This window comes from Adiantum capillus-veneris, chromosome 25 (assembly GCF_014529385.1).
Source record: "Adiantum capillus-veneris isolate H3 chromosome 25, ASM1452938v2, whole genome shotgun sequence".
Taxonomy (NCBI): domain Eukaryota; kingdom Viridiplantae; phylum Streptophyta; class Polypodiopsida; order Polypodiales; family Pteridaceae; genus Adiantum; species Adiantum capillus-veneris.
The window spans coordinates 130,076,943-130,100,258 of record NC_140955.1 but is presented as its reverse complement, the minus strand read 5'-3'; the positions used below and the strand labels follow the sequence as shown (position 1 = coordinate 130,100,258).

The 23,316-nt window shown below is 44.7% G+C and overlaps 1 protein-coding gene across 1 annotated transcript in view; it reads left to right on the top strand.

The window, feature by feature from the left end:
• Positions 1–892: 892 nt before the first annotated feature.
• The window catches only part of LOC147425648 (uncharacterized), a 70,759-nt gene continuing 48,335 nt past the window's right edge, over positions 893–23,316 (top strand). The window contains exon 1 of the mRNA XM_086500675.1: positions 893–1,054. The gene's annotated coding sequence lies outside the window, so the exon portion shown is untranslated. The remainder of the gene's footprint in view (positions 1,055–23,316) is intronic.

Sequence of the window (23,316 nt, the reverse complement as noted above, 5' to 3'; positions counted from 1 at the left end):
GATAAGTTTAAGAGTGGAAACATTGAATGGTTTTAACCTTAAGAAAAGTGGAGTTGGGTCAACATGCACATCTCTCTCTCTCTCTCTCTCGTGTTGGCCTGTGAGACCTTGCCTTGAAAAGAAAAGGGATGCTCGCATTTCTTGGGCCACATCTCTCTCTCTCTCTCTCTCTCTCTCACACACACACACACACACACACACACACACACACACACACACACACACACACACACACACATCTTGACATATGAGGCCCTGCCTTCAAATGAAAAGGGCTGCCTATGTTTCTAGGGATGCATGTCCCAAGGTCTCTTGCATTTCTTGGATTGATGTTGTGCATCGTGCCCCCCTAGTCCTTCAACGTTGTCCCACCTTGTGTCACATGTGGTCTGGGACACTCGATCTCCCCTGGAACATGAGAACAATTGAAATCGTTATCAAATTATGATTTGTTTTGTGATGAAGAAGAGCTAGCAGGTGGAAGAGCATGCCCTATAAAGCTTTGCAAAAAGTTTTGAGGAAGATCTTTACAAATAGAATAAATTTCTTAGGCTGGGTTCACAAAGCGCGGCGGAAGCGAGACTTCTAGCTCTCTCAATCGCTTAAAGGTAGCCACTTGGATACTTTTGTTCACAAGGTGCGGTGGAATCCCATGACAAAGGTACCACGTCATGGAATGAAACATCCTTCTCTCTTTTGTCACCCCCATCTTTTCTTATGACCCCTGCCCCCTCACCCAAGCTCCCTTCCACTTGCCATGCAAGCTCCACAAAGGCAAAGTAGGTTTCACGAATGCACGACCAGGATCCACACAAGCAATTGTGTTTTCTCCTTCCGCCCTGTGTGAACTGGAGCCTGGTGGAAAGCTTGAGTTTATCTCTCTTCCGCCTGGAAACATACAGATTTGCCCATGCCTTCCAATGTCCCCTTGTGAACCCAGTCTTACGTTATCTATACCTTTCACACATTCGTTTGCTCCCTAAGAGACAGGACGACCCTCTCTTGTATACATTTGCGAAAGTAGCTTCCTGCCACCTCCTCCTCTGCATTACCGGTACCTTGCTTCTGGATGTTCTTTTCGCGTCTACCTGTTGTGTTGAGAAGCGTATCTTTTAGTTCAGAATTCTTTTCGTGTGTGCGTGCGCGCGCATGTGTGTGTGTGTGTGAGAGAGAGAGAGAGAGAGAGAGAGAGAGAGAGAGAGAGAAGCTGTGCATGCTCTGCTACCTGAGTGATGAGTCTTATCAGAGTCATGCACACATTGCAACGCAAAATAATGAGATGCTGGCAACGTTCTTGGGTTCCTGTTCTTATGCCTCGGCACTCTCAAAACCTTAGTAGCTCAATTTTTGCACATGCAAGACCGTGATGTTTATGTGATGATGAATGTTGTGCTTGCTTCAACGTGCAGCTAGGTGAAACTGATCTTCTAAATTGTAAGGTTGCTAGAAAGCGACCTTTCCCTGATTAAGTGGTTAAACTCTCGCAAAAGGCAGTAGTAGTTTAAGTTATTCTTGATAGAGCCAGCAAAAGTGTGTCATATTGCTGCTACTGAGAGCAACATTAGCATTGTATGACAACAGGAACAACATTAAGCCCGTGCGTATAGTCCGGTCCATTGCTTTGAGCTTTGAGGAGCATGGAAGTGGTGATCTTGGGTTTCCTTGTGGGTCAGATATGAGAGAGGTGATTGTCAGAATAGGCAACGGAAGATGCAATGAAGACATGAACTGCCCTCCGATCTGGTGGGCACCTCGACTCAGCTCAACCCTCTTGACACTTGGGAACACAGGGAATGCCACATACATGAACAAGGCAACCATGGAGAAGAGAGATCACCGCGGTAGAAAGAGACAATTAATTTGAGAATGAGAGAGAGAGAGAGATCTTGGAAAGGCTCTCCGTGCTGATAACAAACTGTATACACAAGTGACCAAGGGTGGTCTGTCATAGATCTGATATGCCTCAATGGATAGACCCAAGGTACACACAACTACTATTGCTATTGCCATCCGCTCCTGCACACAAGATTATTGGCAAGGTATAACATGCTCCGAGAGCATACATATGGTGCATCTCCTCTTGGAGAGATCTGATCTAAATCTAGATGTTCACTTGAGATGCCAAATTACACCCTCTGTGCAGCTCATAGTGGACATAAATAGTGAGACAAATTCGATGAAGAAGCTACCATGGACACCCCAGCAGAGGATCTGTCTACTGGATACACCTCTGATTTCCTACCCTCAACTTTGTACCTTAGAAGAATGCCATCTTGAGCATCGGTTGCCTTTTAGAAAATTTGAACTGCAGACCACACTACGTCCAAGAATCCCCATTCGTGAATTGTGAACACGTCACATCCAAGACTTTCCTGATAATGAACTTTGAAACACATCCAATCCATAACCCGACCAACAACAATGGATTGGTGCACTCATCCATAGTATTTTAGATACGTCTGATTGGTTCCCTATCATATGTATGTGCCTTGAAACGCCGACCCATCGGGTTCAAACACCGGTAACTTGAACTCCAACACAAGGGTTTAAATTAATTATATAAAGCACTATTTGCCCCTCTCTGTCACTCACAAACCTCTCTTTGGCTGAAGCTAGTGGCGGCAACTGTCTTTTGACTAGAAATCTGGTGTCGTGGCCACTGTGGTTGCCATCACGTGTGCCATGCCAATCTCCTCTGTCAAATCTTTACTATCGTTATCTCTGTCCAGCTTGTCTCTGTCTTCCTATGAGTTCTTGCTTTTGTCTTTGGCTTCAAACTCCCGAGCCAAACAATACGTCATGTCACATTTGTAACAACTGTGGTCGGACCTTGTGGGTACCGAGGCATCTAATTGAGTATTGGTACTCCCGTCCTTATCAAGCTTGCCTTTGCCTCTGTCCTCTAGTGAACTCGTCCATTTGCTTTTGGCTTCACAATTTCGAGCCAAACAAACCAACGGTTTCCTTGAGAACTGTGGTTGAGCATAGGCCGCTAACTCGATGGTAGTTGATGTGCTGTCCATAGCCGATGGTCAATGTTGGTCATGGCTCTCATTGGTGCTTGAGCAAGGGGGTGCCATCTTGTTGGTGCTAGCCCTGGAAGACATCGGAATCTCTCCTCTCATTCCAAAGAAGCTTCACAAAGTTACCAAGCTTTTGATCGTACCAAAAGAAAGTTTTTGATGCCTTTCCAAGCCGCTTCACAATCCTTCCTTTCAAGCCAGGCTTTCTCCCTCTCTTACGTCCAAAAGTGCCCTCGCTTTTCAACTCCTAGCGTTTTAAAACGCTAGGTGGGAATGTGGTGCATTGTCGTTGCCAAGAGTTAGGTCGTCGTTGCCAAGCACTGTCAACTCGGGGTGTTTTAAAACGCAGGGGTTGGGTAGCCGTCATTGGTCGTTCCAAGTTACAGTGCGAGAGGCGCTCCATAATGCCGATCTAGCGACCAAGCATGTCATCGGCACATTGTTGTTTGCAATGTGTTAAAACGCTCGTAGCTCGCAAGCCAACGCACACCAATGGGGAAGCGATGGAGGGTGGCACCGGGGGTTGAAAAGCCAAGTGTTTCACATGATGACTCGCTAGCCTCCTTTGGTGGATCGCTCTTCGAAGAGAGCACACGAAGAACCAAGTCTTGTAGACATTAGTCTCTCAGTGCCACGTGACACATCCAACCCTATGTGTCCGTGGACAAGCTACAACATTACTAGGGTTCAGTCAGTCCAGTCAGTTTAGATTTAGAAGTGATCTTGCACTTTTATGAGTCTATTCATAGACCGTGCATACCCAATCACTTAGTATAGATGCATATCCTCCGGTTGCACATATCATGATCATCAGTATTCCCATCAGATTCCATCAGGGGAATTTTCCAGTGCATTTAGCCTATTTTACCTATTTTTGGCATTTTTCACTTATTAATTCAAGTGACTTTCCAACAAAAGTAGGTAGGGCAATTTTGCTAAGAAAATATATAAGCAAACCAAAGTTAGCACAAAATGGCAGAAGAGGCAACAGGAGCCAAGCTCAACAGGCAACTTCTCAACAAGACCCTTGGCGGTACTCCCTCCAAGTAAGAACCCCCATGCTAGCGTTTTCTGCATCAGACATTCTCTAGCGTTTTCAAGATCTACACCATCGCCAGCAAGAGCAGACACCAGCGTTTTGCATCACCATCACCGCATCAGTAACCCCTTGCCTAGTGTTTTGCATCAGCAGGGATCGCCAGAAGATTCAGCCAGCGAGCTAGCGTTTTTGGGAAACCAACAAGCTAGCGTTTTGACCTGCATCAGCAGCGTTTTTCAACATGGAAAACTGGTAAGTACAACCCTAGAACATTAGCAGATTCAGCCCCTAAAGGTAGCAGATTCAGCTCATGAAGAAGTAGAAGATTCAGCCCCAGAAAGACCTCAGTTTTCAGCCATTAAACTGCAGATTTTCAGCGTCAAGGAACCACCAAAACAACCCCCAAATCAGCGTTTTTGGACTAGTTGCAGATTCAGCCCATAGCATTTTTGGACAGTAGTAGAAAGATCGCAGATTTCAGCCCTTAGGTCGACTTCGTCATCACCGTCGTCATCGTCGACATAGCCTAGACTTGCATCAGTCTCATGCATACAGTTTGTACCAGATTGTGCAATCATAAGTAGACCACTCTCGTCGACGAGAGTGGGGCCTTCGGAGGAGGGTTTTACAACGTCTCTGGTGTCGTATCTCTCTTCTCTCTCTATCTCTCAGTCTCATACACTTGCACGCACAGTGTCCATTCACTTTGTTTGTGATCATAGCATTCTCTCATTAAGAACGGAAGGCTCTACCTTCCATAAGAACAAAAGGAACCTTGAGCACAGTTTGGAGCACTCATCTTGAGCAAAGTGCAAACATTCATTCCGTTGCACCTAACATTGGTATCAGAGCTTTGGCAGTGTTTTGTATCACTCAAGGAAAGAACCACAAGAATCACAAGAATTTTTTTTGCTTGTTGCGGTCGCACGAACCGAAGTTCGCTTGGGCGTGTTGATTCCTAATCGTGTTTTTGAAGAGTGACAAGAATCCCAAGAAAGAAGGGCTTGTCCAGCCTCCCCTTGTGTCTCTTTTCACTCCTTGAGAGCGGACCGTGCACTTGGTGGCTGGCCAATCGATGTGAGGTGGGAAAAAGCAACCTTGGTGTGAGCGCAAGGCCGCCAAGGGGTGCGCCCGCGGAAAAGAGCAGAACTTGGGTGAAGAGAAGATACTTCTCAAACACGGTTTGCAAGTGAAACAATACCTCAAGAACCTCAAGAACTTAAGACCCGCAAGAACCCAAGTTCCTCGTGGACTTAAGAACCCAAGACCCCAAGAACCCACAAGAACCCACGACTTGAGAATGGTCATCACTCGAAGCGGAATGGATACTTCGCTTGGAGGTTATGAGCATGAGAGAGGCGAAGAAGAATTTTCCCCACCAGGAGGTTTTTCCGACCCTTTCCCTTCCCCATCTACATCAAGGATTGCCCTAACTCCTATGGAGGCTTTAGACCAGATGTTTCTGGAAAGGAAGTTAGAACGCGAAGCAAGAAATGCAGAAAGAAAAGCAGAAATGGATCGCAGAAATGGAGAAAGAATGGCAGAAATGGAACGCAGACACGCAAAAAGAAGAGCAGAAAGAGAAGCAGAACGAGAAGCAGCAATGAAGGAAGCCAAAGCAATACAAGAAAGAACCGATCTTCGCTCTCGAGCCTAGGTCCAAAGAACCTCACAGGAAGTATTATGTGTTCGCATGATTGATACGCACGCATTGTTTGAGTGTTTCATTCGTGATCGTTTCCTGTATTTTAGTCAGCGTCTTTATGTGATCCCTTTCCAAATCAAAACACACAGGATTTGCATGGTTGTGAGAAGCATGATGAATTGAATAATGATGATAAGCATGATGAATTGAATGACAATGATTTGCATGATGATTTGGATGTTAATGATGAGCATGATGATTTGCATGATCAAGATGTGATTTCTCACAAGCATGATAAGTTGCATGAAGATGATGTGATTGTTCACAAGAATGATGTGTTAGTGGATGCTTTTTCTAGAGAAGCTAACCTCGTTGTAGATTCGATCAATCACGAAGAACCGATTTTGGCTTTCGAGTCGACGTCCAAAGAACCCCCACATGACGATTCGATTATTCAGGAAGAACCGATCTTGGCTCTTGAGCCTAGGTCCAAAGAACCCTCACAGGAAGTATTATGTGTTTGCATGATTCATATGCACGCATTGTTCGAGTGTTTCATTCGTGATCGTTTCCTGTATTTTAGTCAGCGTCGTTATGTGATCCCTTTTCCTAGGCATGACATATTGTACGTTGAGCACGTTTCACTCATGAATGAGCACGAATGTATGCGGATTTTTCATGAAAAGCTGAAAAGTATGCATTCAAGGAAGTCACATTCCATGTCTCTTCCTTGGCATGACACATTCGTCGAACGAGCACATGAAAGTATGAGCACCAAGCATGGGCATTTCTGTTGTGAATTGCCACAGTTGATTGATTTAGATCAGAAGAAAAAGCTTCGATCTCATTGTTTGTGTGTGTGGTGAAGGGTTTAGCACTCCGTCTCTTTGTTCGTCCACATTGCATGCACAGTCTATTAGGACGACAAGATTTTTTCCAGTCACTTTACATGGAATAGGTATGTTCATGTTTTTGTGTTAGAAGTGGTTTCAGGAATTTTCAGCCTCGGAGATTCTTGAAGAAGAAAGAAGCATGACTCTAGACGAAGTTGAAGCATCGAAGGAGCCTCAGAAGACTGTCGCTTTCGGCGCGGCCCAAAGAAGCAAGCGTTGTAGACCTTTATGAAGTTCAAGTACCGCACGACCGACCCATCAGATTGGGCCCGCGAAGACTCCCTTCCAGGATTTCGCATGCTATTGGCGATCTCCCTCGACGCCATACAGTTCGGTACGAGTACCTCACTTTGAAAAGGAGGGAATGTCACGTGACACATCCAACCCTATGTGTCCGTGGACAGGCTACAGCATGACCAGGGTTCAGTCAGTTCAGTCAGTCTAGATTTAGAAGTGATCTTGCACTTTTGTGAGTCTATTCGTAGACCGTGCATACCCAGTCACTTAGTTTAGATGCATATCCTCCGGTTGCACACAGTATGATCAACAACATTCCCATCAGAATCCATCAGGGAAATTTTCCAGTGCATTTAGCCTATTTTACCTATTTTTGGCATTTTTCACTTATTAATTTAAGCGACTTTTCAACAAAAGTAGGTAGGGCAATTTTGCTAAGAAAATATATAAGCAAACCAAAGTTAGCACAAAATGGTAGAAGAGGCAACATGAGCCAAGCTCAGCAGACAACTTCTCAACAAGACCCTTGGCGGTACTCCCTCCAAGTAAGAACCCCATGCTAGCGTTTTCTGCATCAGACATTCTCAAGCGTTTTCAAGATTACACCATCGCTAGCAAGAGCAGACACCTGCATTTTGCATCACCATCATCGCATCAATAACCCCTTGCCTAGCGTTTTACATCAGCAGGGATCGCTAGAAGATTCAGCCAGCAAGCTAGCGTTGTCAGGAGTTTTTTTGAGCAAGGGATTGCGCATATGTTCATACACATGCATGGTGCATCAAATAAAGGATTGTCCATTTTCTAGAGCCAGGTGGTTATGTGGGGCCCACATGTGTACAGGTAAGACAGTGTGAACATAGTGCATCGATTTTCACTATTACTAGTACCAGTGTATTTTTTCTATAATAATGAGGAGTTGGTAGTGCGTAAAACTTCTCGAGGAAGCTATCCGCGGGCCGACGACATGAGGTAAGCAGGTGCGTGAGATGGCATCTAGTGGCGTCAGGAGGGCGAACGGGGTCAATATTTGCACGCGGACGAGGACGGACACAACGTGGGTGTTTTCTTGTGAGAGTTATGCAGAAAGGTCATCATTAGGACCACTTTTTGGGGCCACTTCACGTGGTTGCGAGACGCATTATTGAAAAGAAATGAGTGCTAGGTGTGCGGATGATGCAAAAAGGTGACAACTATGCACTGCGAGGTCAGTTTTTTGGCCTGTTCGGGGTCCGTTTGAGGTCATCTAAAAGGCCAAGGGTGCCCAACTAATAAAGCTAAGTGTGGGAACTGAAAAAACAGAGAGAAGACCAGAAAAAACGTGGAGAAGAGAGGAGGACGGGTGTGTTTTTTGGGTGTTTTTGGAGCCTGTTTTGGCCGTAAACTGTTCATCCGAGGTCGGATTTGAGCACTTTGACATTGTAGACTGGGGTTTTGGGCCGTTCCGGACGTGATGGCGCTGTCCATTTTGCCAAATTCCTCCCTCTTTTTCTGCTGTTTTGGCTGTGTAAGTTTCTCCTATGAGCGAAGTCTCTGCTCTAGTTTGTGATTGTATCTGGCTTATTTTACCCATATTGTGTGAGCTATTTGCCCCATTGGTGTTGGCCCAAGCTCAATTGTATCTAAACATCAGAAATTATCCTCTTTTGAGCTGAGTTTTTTGGGTGTGTGTGTGTGTGTGTCTCTGTGTGGAGTGGGCAAATGGGTAGTCTCTCTCCTCTCACTCCATAGGTGTGTTCCCTGTCTCGGCCAGGTGTGTTGTGTAAGCCGAGTGGTGCCCCATAGTGTGTGTATCATCCGAAGAGTGTGTGTCGGGTCGTTATAGAAGCGTTCTGTGTGTTTTCATCCCGCTCACATTCTTTTGGCGTCCCCATGGAGGATCTTCTTCGAGCTTCGGGATTACAGGTTGCAGGTTGCAGATTCGGGGTTACAGGTTACAAGGACAGGGATAGGTACAGGTACAAGTGATTCACACAGGTACAGGTAGCTGGAGTACAGTGATATACTAGCAGTGATGTCACTTGCAATTGTTGTGGGTATGCATCATTTGGCGACTGTTTGAGCGCATTGTCTTTTGGATTGTACGTTACTTGTGGAAACTGCCATGGTATGCCTTTGTGGAGCCATATATGGTTTTATTTGGCATTCCCAGCCATTTCTGAGACTTGGTCTGGAAGGTAGTCATTTCTGAGACTTGACTATACGCGATTTGCATTAGCCTTCGTGTGAGGGTCAATAGCGTGAGGTTTTATTGAGCTGGGGGATTCTCAAATATGGAGATCCTTTCGGTGATACAGGTAGCTGGAGTACCTTTTCGTGACCTCGCCATAGGCTATGTACTAGTGATTCCTATTTGATGCTCGGGTTCTATTGTTGACAGTTTATGCATACATATATGGTCTATATTTTGGGTTCACACTGCTCTACTTCTGGTGAAACTCTGTCAAAATTTTTCCAAGTTATGATGGCTGGTTTTTTGGTCTTTTGAGCCATTTATGTTGTTACGTTGCTGAAATTTTGGCAAAATCAGAGGTTAAGTCAGGTGTGCCTTCTTGGGAGCTTCATGGTTGGCTTTAATGGATGATCAAAATGGCCCTCAATTCACTCCATTTCATTTAACTCAAAGAATCCAGATAAATGTTCATGTGTCCAGGAAGATTTTTTTCCAGCAGCGCATAGTCTTTATGTTTGGGCCAAGAAGATTACGAGAGATCTTGGAATGTCCTTTGCCTGTTGTAATTCCGATGATCAACTATGAAAACTCATTTGATGTGCATGTGTTTGTCCTTATCTAAAGTTGAGCTCCATTGAAGTTTCTGGGGATTGGGTAGTCAAAAGTTTTGGGTTCTTGCACGTGTGTTCAAAGGGGTTCTCAAAGCATTGAAACTTGGGTAGCCATGGCTTTCTCTTATCCGGAGTTTCATGGAAGATGTGGAAGAATTTTTGGAAAAGATGGAGGTTGCCTGCATTAGCAACCAGATTCATGACCCTACGCAAATGTTACGCCTTCTCCAAATTTGTTTGAAGAGTGATGCACGAGTTTGGTCCAAGGTATTTGAAGAGGAGTTGCGTGCAGCGGATCCACTTGTAAGATTGAGTTGGGACAATCTAAGGCATGGATTGGAAGTGGAGTTTGTGAAGATAGAAGATCCTGACAAAGTGTGGCAAGAAGTACAAGGTTTGGTGCAGAAGGAAGGTGAGCCAGTAGATGCGTACATACGTAAGTTTTCATTGGCATGGGAGCGAATGTGCAAGGCCTTAGCACCACATGTACCCCCGCCTGACATGATGAAGAAGGACAGGTTCTTGGCTGGTCTTTGGGAGAATATACGTTGGAGAGTGGAGCTAAAGAAGCCTAGGACATATGAAGATGCACTAAAGGTAGCAAGGAACAAAGAGTGGAAGTTGAGGAAAATGAGTCAGTTAGGGGTGGAGTCTTTGCCCATGAGGTCTGAATTTCAGCCTATAGAGTCTTTACAAGGTCGCATGTCAGGGGTTCATCACGAACCAGTGGTTCCTGTTACTACTCAGGTTATGCCAGCAGTGGTCACTACAGCAGTGCAAGATGATGGGCTAAGGCAAGACATGAGGCAAATGGTAGATTTGATGAAGAATCTCAGCCTAAACATGCTAGGTCAAGTGGGAAATAATCGAGGTCAAGGGAGGTATGCAAATCAGCCAGGAGGTGAAGAAAGGCCTAGGAATGGTGTTGGACAAAGCAATGGTAGGTTTTGGAGGCAGACGCCCACATGTTATAATTGTGGAGAGTTGGGTCACATCAGCCCGCAATGTGATAAGCCACCAAGGATGGGGGGAGACATGTATCCATTGCCAAGACAGGTGCTAACTAGGTCAAATGATTATGGCATCGAAATTAAGGGAGACGAAGGAACTAGTGGACTGACCCAGGAGGAAAAGGGAAAGACAAAAGTGCTAAGTGTAGTCACCTTGGAGAAGGCATCAAAGCTAGAGGATACATTAGTGATGCCTATTGGGAAGAGGACCACAGAGGATAAGGAAGGAAGAAGTGCCCCAGGTCCTAGTAAGAAGAAAGGAAAGAGCCATGAAGGCGAGGATGTCAAGGCCAAGAGGAAAAGGAGAGCTCGTCGAAAGTTTCATGTTTCAGATTTTCCACTAGGGGATGGGCAATTAAGCTATGACTTGAAGGAGGATCTGACGAGCAGGAAGGCAGATGTTACTTTTGGGCAGCTTATAGAGATGGTGCCTAAGCTAAAGCGACAGTGGAAGAGGATGGTTAACCCAATGGAGAAAGAGCCAGAGAGAGGTTCAGTAAAGGTGTTGGCAATGGATGAGCTACCAGACATTTGTCCAATAGTAGATGTGTGGCATAAAAGAAAAAATTTGGGACAAGGTTATGTGGATGGCGGAGCTCAAATATGCGTCATAACACACTCATGTGTTGAGAAGATGGGTCTCACAGTGGCTGGGGTGTCAGGTTTTCGGATCAGATTGGCAAACCATCAAAAAGTAAAATGCTTGGGTGTTGTAAAGAGCTTAGAAGTGGAGGCATATGATGCAAAGGCAGTGGTTGATTTTCATGTGATGCCAGCAGGGTTGGGAGCATATCCTATTATACTGGGCATACCATGGTTACGTGCAGTGGGAGCTGTTCAAGATTGGCGACATGGTACGATTAGCCTCTATGGAAAGACAGGTATCAAGAAGCTTTATAATATGGACACAAGGAAACGATTAGAGGAGCTTTATGAAGATGAGGATGAGTCTAGTGATGAAGACTCTTCCACGGTGACTGATGAGGACAGTGATAGCACTACCAGCAGTGATGAGGATGCTGATGTTGCATTTCTTTTGATGGACAAAGAAATCCAGGAGTTTGGTTAGTTGCATTTGCGAATGAGGTTGAAGATGAAAGTGAAGGGCCTTATGAAGTGATTGAAGGGCTGATGAAAACCAAGGTTGAGTTGTCAAAGAAGCAGGAATTGATGACACAAATGATCAGTAGAGACCTCTCAGCTATGGAGAAAGATATATATTTGCACATGCTGGCTAGTTTTCTTGATTTGTTCATTACTTCATATGAAGAGATCAGAGGGTTCAAGGGCGAAGAGATGCATATAGAGCTGAAAGAAGGTGCTAAGCCAGTGCGGCAAAGGCTAAGAAGGATGGGTCAAGAGCAAATGGAAGCCTTGCGAGAAGAGGTGGACAAGTTATTGAAGGCAGGGTTCATAGTCCCTGTGGAGACCACAAAATGGGTGAGTCCAGTAGTAGTCAGTGCAAAGAAGGATGGGAAGTGGAGGATTTGTGTAGATTTTAAACCCTTAAACGTAGCCACTAAGAAGAACCCATATCCTCTTCCATTCATCGATCAGATCTTGGATTCAGTGGCAGGTTATGAGAGGTACAGTGTGTGTGATGGTTTTTCAGGCTATTTTCAATTGAAGATTGCTCTTAAAGACCGCACAAAGACCACTTTTATTACGCCATGGCTGCTATTGCTACACAGTATTGCCATTTGGGTTGTCAAAAGGACCTTCCTTCTATCAAGAGAAAGCGAATTGGGTGTTGGAACCATTCATTGGTAGTTGTGTTAAAGCTTTTATGGATGACTTCTGTGTTTATAGCAGTAGGGCTGAACACCATGAGAAGCTGCAGATGGTATTGGCTCGATATAATGAATGTGGAGGACAACTAAATCCAAAGAAATGTCATCTAGCGCAGCCAAGGGTGAAGTTATTGGGCCACATGGTGTCAGAAAATGGCATTGAGGCTGATCCAGACAAGGTTAAGTCTATTATTCTTCTTCCATCACCTACGAGTACGAAGCAATTGGCAACCTTTATACACAAAGTGAAGTACATGGCAAGGTTTATTCCATTGTCTTCTCAGATTCTTTATCCATTACAACAAGTGGCAAAGCATGATCCATTGCAATGGGATGACAAGTGTGAAGAAGTGTTTCAAGAGGTGAAAGAGGTGTTAGGGGGTTTGTCAGCCATGCAGGCTCCTGATTGGGAGAAAGTTTTTTATGTAAATCCCTCAGTAGGGGATGATGCCATTGGAGCCATGCTATTGCAAAAGGGGAAGGGCAGCCATTATATGAGGCCAGTGTATTGTGCAAGCTGAGTGAAGCTGGTAGTAGAGAGAAAATTCTCGGAAGTACAGCTAGTGATGGCCAGTGTAATATTTGCTTGTCGACGATTTCGTCATTACTTGCTACCACGGCCTTTTGTTTTCTTGACAAGTTATGCCTTTTTGCCACAGTTAATGAATGGTACTAACATGTCAAATGTGGTGAAGAAATGGGTAATTGAGCTGCAAGAGTTTGAGTTCTCTTTTCTAGTGGAAGATAGTGCAAGGGCTACCCTAGCTGATTTGTTGACCTACAAGGAGAATCCCCTTATTGTTAAGGAAGAGGTGGTGAGAAAGGTAGTTGAAGAAGTGTCACAGATCAGCAATGCACACGTGTTGTTCTTTGATGGTTCATACAGGAAGAGCCACGATGTAGCTTCAGGGGGTATAGCACTTTATGATTCAGAGGCGAAGCTAGTATGCAAGAGAGGGTTCAAATTGGATGCTCATAGTAACAATGAGGTTGAATATGCTACTCTGGAAGCCGGATTACACATTTGTTTGAAGCATGGGGTTCGAAGGTTGAGCATAAAAGGTGATGCCTTGTTAGTGGTGAAGCAAGTGCTGGGTGTGTGGAAGAGCAAGAACACCTCATTGAAGGAAATGTGCTTCAGAATTAAAGGCCTGTTAGAAAAGTTCGAAGCATGGAGCATCAGACACATTGAACGTGCTCTAAATGGAGAGGCTCATGAAGCAGCTCAAGGCATGATTGGGGAGCTATTTGTGTTGAGGACCACTTTACCTCTCTATCATGGCCGGGAAAGTTTGGCTCAAGAAGAGGAGTTTTTGCTTACAGGAATCATTCCAAAGGAGATTCAGAAGTCTAAGAAGTATGGCTTTGTGCGTAGAGCATACGGGTACAAATTGATTGGTGATGTCTTATACATGAAAGGGGCTGATCTCGTGTTGAGACGTGTACCTTGGCGGGAGGAGCTTTACAGAGTGTTGGAAGAGAATCATGAAGGCGCATGTGGTGGCCATTTTGCTCTAAAGATCACCTTGCATAAGATTTTGCAAGAGGGGTATGTATGGCCTAGTTTGCACAAGGTTGTTCACCATTGGTGTAGGTCTTGCAATAGGTGTCAAGCATTTGGGAAGAGAGTGTTGAAGCCAGAGCTACGAAAAACCATTATGGCGTTTGATGTGTTTGAAAAGTGGGGGATTGATGCAATAGGCCCGTTACCTATCACAAGCAGGGACAAAAGCTATATTTTGACGGCAGTGGACTATCTTTCTAGATGGGCAGAGGCTATAGCAGTAAAACAGATCACTGCAAAGGATGTGGCAAAATTTGTGTATGATGAAATATGTTGCAAGTTTGGGGTGCCACTAGAGCTACTTTCAGATAAGGGGCCTGGCTTTAGAGCTAAATTGCTAGATTTTTTATGTGCAAAGATGAAGATTAGGCACCATCATACCACTCCTTATTACCCACAGTGTAATGGCTTAAATGAAAGATTCAATGGTGAGTTGGTACAGATTCTTTCGAAAGTGACAGAGCACCAAGGAAAGAATTGGGATTTGGAATTGCCTAGTGCATTATGGGCTTACCGTACTTCGGTGAAGACAGGTACAGGGTTTACTCCATTTCATTTGGTGTATGGAAAAGAAGCACTATTGCCTGTGGAAGTAGAGTTGCCTGCGGTCAAGATGTTAGAGAAGTTGCTTGGGCCGCGTAGTGATGCATTCAAAGAGAGGCTCTTGCAGTTACAAGAGGTCCAGTTGGATAGGATGAACGCATTGGAGCATTATGGGCAGATGCAGGATAAGGCTTTGGCAAAGATAAATGAAAAGGTCAAAAGTAAGGGTATCAAAAAACACGACTTGGTTTTGCGCTACAACAGTAAGCTGAACAACACCTTCCAAAAGAAGTTTCAAATTAAGTGGGAAGGCCCGTTCAAGGTAGTGGAGTGTTTTCTAAATGGCACATATCAGCTGGCTAACCTGGATGGTGTTCTACATAAGTCAAGGGTAAATGGATTGCGTCTTAAATTGTATCATGCTAGATTGATGATGGTGGAGCAAGATGAGCTGTCTGTGGATAAAGCAGTGTTGGTGAGGGATGAGGAGACCTGTGATGCGGCGAGTCTCATATCTCTCTTTGTTGCTGCTGATCATGAATGATCTAGCAGGCTAGGGGATGGGCAAATTATGTAAGGAGTTTTTTTTAGCAAGGGATTGCGCATATGTTCATACACATGCATGGTGAATTGCCCATTTTCTAGAGCCAGGTGGTTATGTGGGGCCAACATGTGTACAGGTAGGACAGTGTGTACATAGTGCATCGATTTTCACTATTACTAGTACCAGTGTGTTTTTTCTATAATAATGAGGAGTTGGTAGTGCGTAAAACTTCTCGAGGAAGCTATCCGCGGGCCGACGACATGAGGTAAGCAGGTGCGTGAGATGGCATCTAGTGGCGTCAGGAGGGCGAACGGGGTCAATATTTGCACGCGGACGAGGACGGACACAACGTGGGTGTTTTCTTGTGAGAGTTATGCAGAAAGGTCATCATTAGGACCACTTTTTGGGGCCACTTCACGTGGTTGCGAGACGCATTATTGAAAAGAAATGAGTGCTAGGTGTGCGGATGATGCAAAAAGGTGACAACTATGCACTGCGAGGTCAGTTTTTTGGCCTGTTCGGGGTCCGTTTGAGGTCATCTAAAAGGCCAAGGGTGCCCAACTAATAAAGCTAAGTGTTGGAACTGAAAAAACAGAGAGAAGACCAGAAAAAACGTGGAGAAGAGAGGAGGACAGGTGTGTTTTTTTGGTGTTTTTGGAGCCTGTTTTGGCCGTAAACTGTTCATCCGAGGTCGGATTTGAGCACTTTGACATTGTAGACTGGGGTTTTGGGCCGTTCTGGACGCGATGGCGCTGTCCATTTTGCCAAATTCCTCCCTCTTTTTCTGCTGTTTTGGCTGTGTAAGTTTCTCCTATGAGCGAAGTCTCTGCTCTAGTTTGTGATTGTATCTGGCTTATTTTACCCATATTGTGTGAGCTATTTGCCCCATTGGTGTTGGCCCAAGCTCAATTGTATCTAAACATCAGAAATTATCCTCTTTTGAGCTGAGTTTTTTGGGTGTGTGTGTGTGTGTGTGTGTCTGTGTGGAGTGGGCAAATGGGTAGTCTCTCTCCTCTCACTCCATAGATGTGTTCCCTGTCTCGGCCAGGTGTGTTGTGTAAGCCGAGTGGTGCCCCATAGTGTGTGTGTGTGTATCATCCCAAGAGTGTGTGTCGGGTTGTTATAGAGGCGTTCTGTGTGTTTCCATCCCGCTCACAACGTTTTTGGGTAACCAACAAGCTAGCGTTTTTGACTTGCATCAGCAGCGTTTTTCAGCATGGAAAACCTGCAAGTACAACCCTAGAACAGTAGCAGATTCAGCCCCTAAAGGTAGCAGATTCAGCCCATGAACAAGTAGCAGATTCAGCCCCAGAAAAATCTCAGTTTTCAGCCATTAAACTGCAGATTTTCAGCGTCAAGGAACCACCGAAAACAGCCCCCAAATCAGCGTTTTTGGACTAGTGGCAGATTTCAGCCCATAGCGTTTTTGGACAGCAGTAGAAAGATTGCAGATTTCAGCCCTTAGGTCGACTTCGTCATCACCGTTGTCATCGCCGACATAGCCTAGACTTGCATCTGTCTCATGCATACAGTTTGTACCAGATTGTGCAATCATAAGTAGACCACTCTCGCCGACGAGTGGGGCCTTCGGAGGAGGGTTTTACAACGTCTCTGGTGTCGTATCTCTCTTCTCTCTCTATCTCTCAGTCTCATACACTTGCACGCAAAGTGTCCATTCACTTTATTTGTGATCATAGCATTCTCTCATTAAGAACGGAAGGCTCTACCTGTCATAACAACAAAAGGAACCTAGAGCACAGTTCGGAGCACTCATCTTGAGCAAAGCGCAAACAATCATTCCGCTGCACCTAACACACGCTCTATCTCTATAGCTTCCCTCTCTTCTTCACCTGCTATGCATTGCGCTTCGCATGCCGGATCATGCTCTCGCTCCATAGCTACTCTCTTTTCTTCATTAGTAGCACGATGAGGTTTGCGTTCTCTCTCTAGAGCCATGCGTTCCCTTCCATGGCAGAGCCCGTTGAGCCTCTTTTTCCCTTCCGACTTTGGCTCGCGGAGCTTCCCTTTCTCTTTCGGCTACGACTCGCTGAGCCTCCTCATCTCCATCATGGACTTTACCAAAGCCTCCATAGAATTTGGTGCAATCCATGGCGTAGATGGAGGCGAAGGAGGATTCTGAAACAGTCCTCGCGATGTACAGACCTCTTCTCCAACTTTAGTCTCGTCACCTTCACACAAAGTATCCATTCCGCTTTGGGTGATGACCATGCCCTGAGTACTTGGTATTCGGGGTTTTTGAGTACTTGGGGTAGTTGAGGTACTTTGGTACTTGAGGTTCTTTGTAACTGGTATTGCTTACAATTTGTGTTTAAGAAGGCTTTTCTCTTACCCAAGCTCAACTCCTTCTTGTAGGTGACACCAAGGTTGCTTTTTTCCATCTCACGTCGATTAGCCTGCTGCAATGTGCAAGGTTCGCTCTCAATGAATGGAAAAGAGGAATGAGGCTAGACAAGCTCTTCTTTTTGGGTTACCTGTCACTCTTGAAAACACAGATTAGAGAGATCGACACGTCCAAGTGGTCTTGGGTTATGTGCATTCTCAAACAAGCAAAAAAAGAGATGTGATTCTCTATGGCTTAACGGCTCTTAAGACAAAGGATGAAGACTGGACTGCGTCTGATGCGCGATGGATTAAGGGTGGGAGTGACCAATAAGTCCGGGGCAGGGACACGAAGCTTCTCTGATAAAAAAATTGAGAATGGTTCTTTCTTCAGTGATGATACCAAACAATACGAAAGATCTTTGATACCAGTGTAATGTGCAACAAAAGTGATTGATGGTGATAACTCAGGATGAGTACTCGGTGCGTACTCAAGGTTCCTTTTACTTCATGAGAGAGATGTGCAATAGACTAGAGAGAGAGAGAGAGGAGAGAATGATACTGTGAGTGAAGAAGAGAGAGAGAGAGAGAGAGACACACACACACTTTTTTTTTGGTTGTAAATTATGATTTAATTTACAAGTGGGAAACCTCAAAGTGAGGAAAACCCACAATAAAGGAAAACAAAATACGGATCATTGTGATGCTCCGAAAGCTAGAAACAATAAAAGAAAATCCTATAGGCTTCAAGAGAGATGTCTCCCACATCATAAGCATAGTGTAGTGCTTGTCCAAGTGAAAACTTGAAGTATGGGAAGGAGTCAATTTCCACTGCATGAAACATTTGGGAGTTACGATGGTGCCATATATTGTCCACATAACCCAAAATTTGACCCGATTGAAGAAGGCCTCAAACGAAGACTGTGGCTGTTGGAGGACTCCAAAAATCTAGAACTGTCTATGAAGGATGTAACAGACTTGGACACTCCAAGTCAAGAATCAATCGCGACAGCACCAAATAATCACTTTAAACAATTCACAGATCACAATAGATTTGCACTGGCTCGGCAGAGTTCCGTGCCTAGAGATATTGGCCGCAAAGACTGGCGCCCCTTTCGGTATTTCTTTTTGTATTAATCAGTTCAAAGTTTAAGAGAGTGGCTTGGGGTTCACTCTCAGACTTTGCGTCCAGATGCTCAGAGAAGTGAAGGCCCAAACCACTTATTCAAATGTTTACAAGGGATGCCAAAAGCAGAGTCCCAAAAGCTTCAAATCAAAAGCAACTGCTCTCTGTCTCTCACAGAGTCAAAACTTGAAAGCAAAAGCATTCTCTCTCTCTTTCTCATTGCGTAGAGAAAAAGCAAGATTTGCGTCGCTCAAAACCAAAAAAAAAAAAAAAGTTTTTTTTTCTCGACCTCTGCGATTTAACGAAAATTAGGGTTTCTATTATCGGTAGCCACGTCATCACTTTGTGACATACCCCCCTCTTGAAAGCATTGTAATTGACCGCGATTACGCCTGCAAAACCGAGAAAAGCCATAAACCGTCTTAGCAGACACTGACTGTTAGTACCTACGTACTAGAGACACACATCTAGCACATGTACCAAATCGACAGTCACATCACACGACATCACAGGACATCACTAGACATTACACGACATCACAGGACATTCAATATTCATTCGGATCTTAGACCATGACTTATCGGCAATGTAGCTAGCAATCACATCTAGGTCCAAACAGGACCTCATCGATGTCCGATTGACTAACCCCTATTGCAACCATGTCTATTCAATCAAACCAAAATGCTGCAGTCATTTTGTGTATCAGTTCCTGCACTCAAAAGAAGTCAAGAACAAATCAATATCATTATCAGGAATTCCATTTCATAAAGTCATCCAGCAGAATACTGTCAACTCTCAGTATCCCTGAAGCTCAAAGAGACATCAGTGACTTTAGTATCAAAATCAAAGCATCTGTTGACAAAGGAGCGGAGTAACTCCCCTCTTGTGCATCCCACTGCACCAGATCTTCGGCCAAGCTGAATTTCCGGCTTCCGTTTGGAGTAGACTATGCTAAACCAAAGCATCGAGGTAAAGTTTCACAATCCGAGGAGTATCTGCTAGGTCCTCCTCCTCCATCCACTTCGCATGAAATGCAGGAAAGTTCTTGAACTTAACCAAGAACCGCCTTCGGACTTTACCTTTCTTCGTATCCCTATGTGCCAAAATCTGTTCAGGAACAAGGGTCTCTTCGTTTTCTTCCATTTCGGGTTGCTCATCAGGCTCCCCATCATCAGGCACATCACCCTTAAAAGGTTTCAAGAGACCCACATGGAATGCATTGTGAATTCTCCAAGTATCTGGCAGTTTCAATCGGGATTCGGAAGGAGACATCATTTATCTTTTCAGTAATCTGGAAAGGTCCGTAGAATCGCATACTCAGCTTTGGAAAAAGCCTCTCCTTTTCCTTTTTCTTTCTTAGGCGTGCCTTCTCAAAACGTAAGAGCACCCAATCATCCTCCTTCAATTTCAAGCCGCGACGATGGCGATCCGCTTCTTTTTTTTGTCGTTCTTGAGACTCCTGCAAAGTCTCGCGAACCTTGGCAAAAGCCGTATCCAAATCTCGCGAATATTCGTCCGCTTCAAATATCTAATCTTTCGTGCTCAGGAAGGATGGAACCTTCGCAACACTTTCAACAATCTCAAATGGCGTCTTCCCCGTCGAAGAGTGTATCTTGTTATTGTAGGCAAATTCCACCAAAGATAAGTTCTTTTCCCATTGAGTCTTCTGATCCGAGATACAAGACTTTAATAAATCTAAAACCACTGAATTGGCAATCTCAGATTTCGCGTCAGTCTGCAAGTGGAACGATTATGAGAACTGCAACCGTGTGCCAATGTTCTCCCAAATTGCCTTCCAAAAACAAACTCATAAATCTGGGGTCTCTGTCGGAGACAATCGTCTCAGACGTGCCATGTAATCAGAAAATCATCGTGATCATTCTGTGTTCTCGGGAGAAAAAATGAAATCCATTTCAATATTTTCCCAGGGGCGGGTGGGTATGGATAAAGGCTGTAACAATTCCTGTGTCTTATGCCTGTCAAACTTGACCTTCTGGCATATTGCGCACAAACTCTTCCACATCCTTGTTGAGTCTCGGCCAAAAGAAGTATCTCTCTACCCCTTCATGGTGGTAGCAATGCCGCGGTGACCCATAAAAGGTGGACAGTGGCATTCAGTCATAACCTTTTCCCGCAACGGCTGTGTAACGCACAACATAGTCTTTCTCATCAAGTAGCCTTCCCGAAGGGAGTATCCAGCTACGGTCTCCCCATCCCGTATCCGTGTGAAAATATCTGCAAAATCTGTATCTTTCTCATAAATCTGTGCTGTCATTTCCGGCCTCTCGTAAGCAATGACATGGCCTTCTTGCATTAAGACCGCACCCAGACTACGACCACAAGCATCACAAAATACTTCAAATGACTTCTGCAAGTCCGGCAAAGTCAAATCTGGTCCTGTAGTCAATTTCTCTTTCAATGTCTGAAAGGCAGTCACCTCTGTGGATCCCCACGAGAAGGGACTCCTTTTTGTATCAAGAATATGCAAAGGGGAAGCAACCTCTGCAAACTTTCGAATGAACTATCTGTAGTACGAACACAGTCCCAAGAAGCTTTCAACTTCATGGACATTCTGCAAATCGGGCCAATCACGGATAGTCTCTATCTTGGCCGAATCCACTTACACTCCTGCTACTGAGACAGTGTCCCAAAAAGTCTCTGAAGTAGATGATCTCTGTGTTACCCTCATTCTTGGAGAAACAATGATATCATCAAAGAAAGTGCCCACAAATAGCCTGTACTCTCGAAAAATCCCGTCCATCATCCGGTTAAATGTCGCAGGAGCATTGGTTAAGCCAAAAGGCATCACCAAAAACTCAAATAATCCAAAAAGTCGTCCGAAAGGCTGGCTTGTAGACGTCTCCTGTCACAAGGCGGGCACCACGTGCCAATAGAAAAGAACAGACTGCACAAACTTTTAGCACTTCAATAACAACTGAACTGAAAGAGAGAGAGACGACACGCGACACGGAGTGGCGGAATTCCACCCCAGAGAGTATTGGCCCCAAACCTTGACGCCCCTTTCGGTATTTCTTTATATTACTGCCGATTCACAAAGTACAACAGCCGGGGAGCACCTCCTCTGCAACCTGCGCGCTAAAGAGTGCCAGAGAGGGCCCCCAAGGCTCATATTTAAAGGCCCAAAGCCTAAAAACATCAAATATGAAAAGCTGACCCCAAAAAATCACTTTCCTAAAATTTCGGGATTTCCCTAAAAATCCGCCGCGAATTCCGGGACGTCCGTACAGGTGCCACATCATCATATTTTGATGTCCAAAGTCTTTTGAGTGTTTTCTGCTTTATTTTTTAAGCCTTTATGTCAATTGGGGCCCCATCGGACTGGGTCCCCATAAGTTGGTAGGACTTCTTCTTCTGTTGCTTGTTCTTCTTAGGGTTTCTAGAATTAGAGTTTGCAGGTTTTAGGGTTAGGGTTTCCAGAATTAGGGTTTGCAGGTTTTACGATTAGGGTTCCAAAATTAGGGTTTCAACAGTTAGGGTTTCTGGCAGAAATTAGGGTTAGGGTTTTTGCGCTCGGGCAGCCGCATCATCTGTAAGTTGGCTCCATCCTTTAGGCTTTGACACGTCAGCAGTTTGTTACATCTCCCCTTCTTGAAAGAGAGTAATCGTCCGCGATTACAGCATATCTGCAAAACAACTCAAGTTAGCTCAAAAATTTCCAAGGGACATTCCGAGGGACAATCAGTTTGCTCTTTTGACTAAGGAGTTAGCTTCTCCTTTCTGCTCTTTTGATCAAGGAGTTAGCTACTCCTATCGGTTGTTTTGATCAAGGAGTTAGCTTCTCCTTTCGTCCAGATCGGAACTCTTGATATTCCGGCGTAGTAAAATTAGCCATCACACCCAGACCGTACTGATCTTCCACGGGTGTCTTGATGCACTAAAAGTACATACCCAGGCAATCTCATCCAATTAGGAATATTCAGTAGTTGGCACATCACAATGCAACACAAATGCTCACATATGCATGTTACAAGACATAGAAACATAAAGCCGCCGATGAACACTCCCCCCGCAAATAACCATCCAGGTCCGGGCCATGAGCTGTTCAACGACTCCCTCATCACTCCTCCCGCATAACCTAACAAGGTCCGGGCCATGAGAGATAGAGGCCTTTTACAACCAAACGCCCCCAAGACCGTAGCCTGCGTCGTTTGGAGGTGCTGAGAGTAACCACTACTCAGACTTCTTAATACTCCTCCCGCATAACCATCCAGGTCCGGGCCATGAGTAACAACAACAATACTCCCCCCGTAAATAACCACAAGGGTCCAAGCCATGAGTAAAAAAAAAAAACAGCACTTTTCAAACGTTCAATACTCCCCCCGCAAATAACCACAAGGGTCCGGGCCATGAGTATGAACAAGCATTCTCAAACATCATTTCTCACTTCTCCACCCGGGAGTAAAATCACCAATCATTGAAACCAGTATCAAACAATTCAAATCGGCACCAAGACAGGTTCAAAATAGATACCATCCATTTCAAACAAATTTCAAACAAAGCTTCAAACAATACTTCCTCAAACAAAGTTCAAAAGTATCTAACTATAGAACAACTAGAAAGTTCATTCAGGGTTTTGTTCGGACAACCGAACTTTGAGGACGACTGGCTTGCCCTTTTGCATCACGGTGATGGTTCGGTTCCGAACTTGGAGAGTCGCATCATTCTTGTCATGCCAAGGCATGCCTAATAGAACGTCACAATTGCCCAACTTCATAATGTGGAAATCGGCTTTTCCATGATAATCTTGGATAGTCACT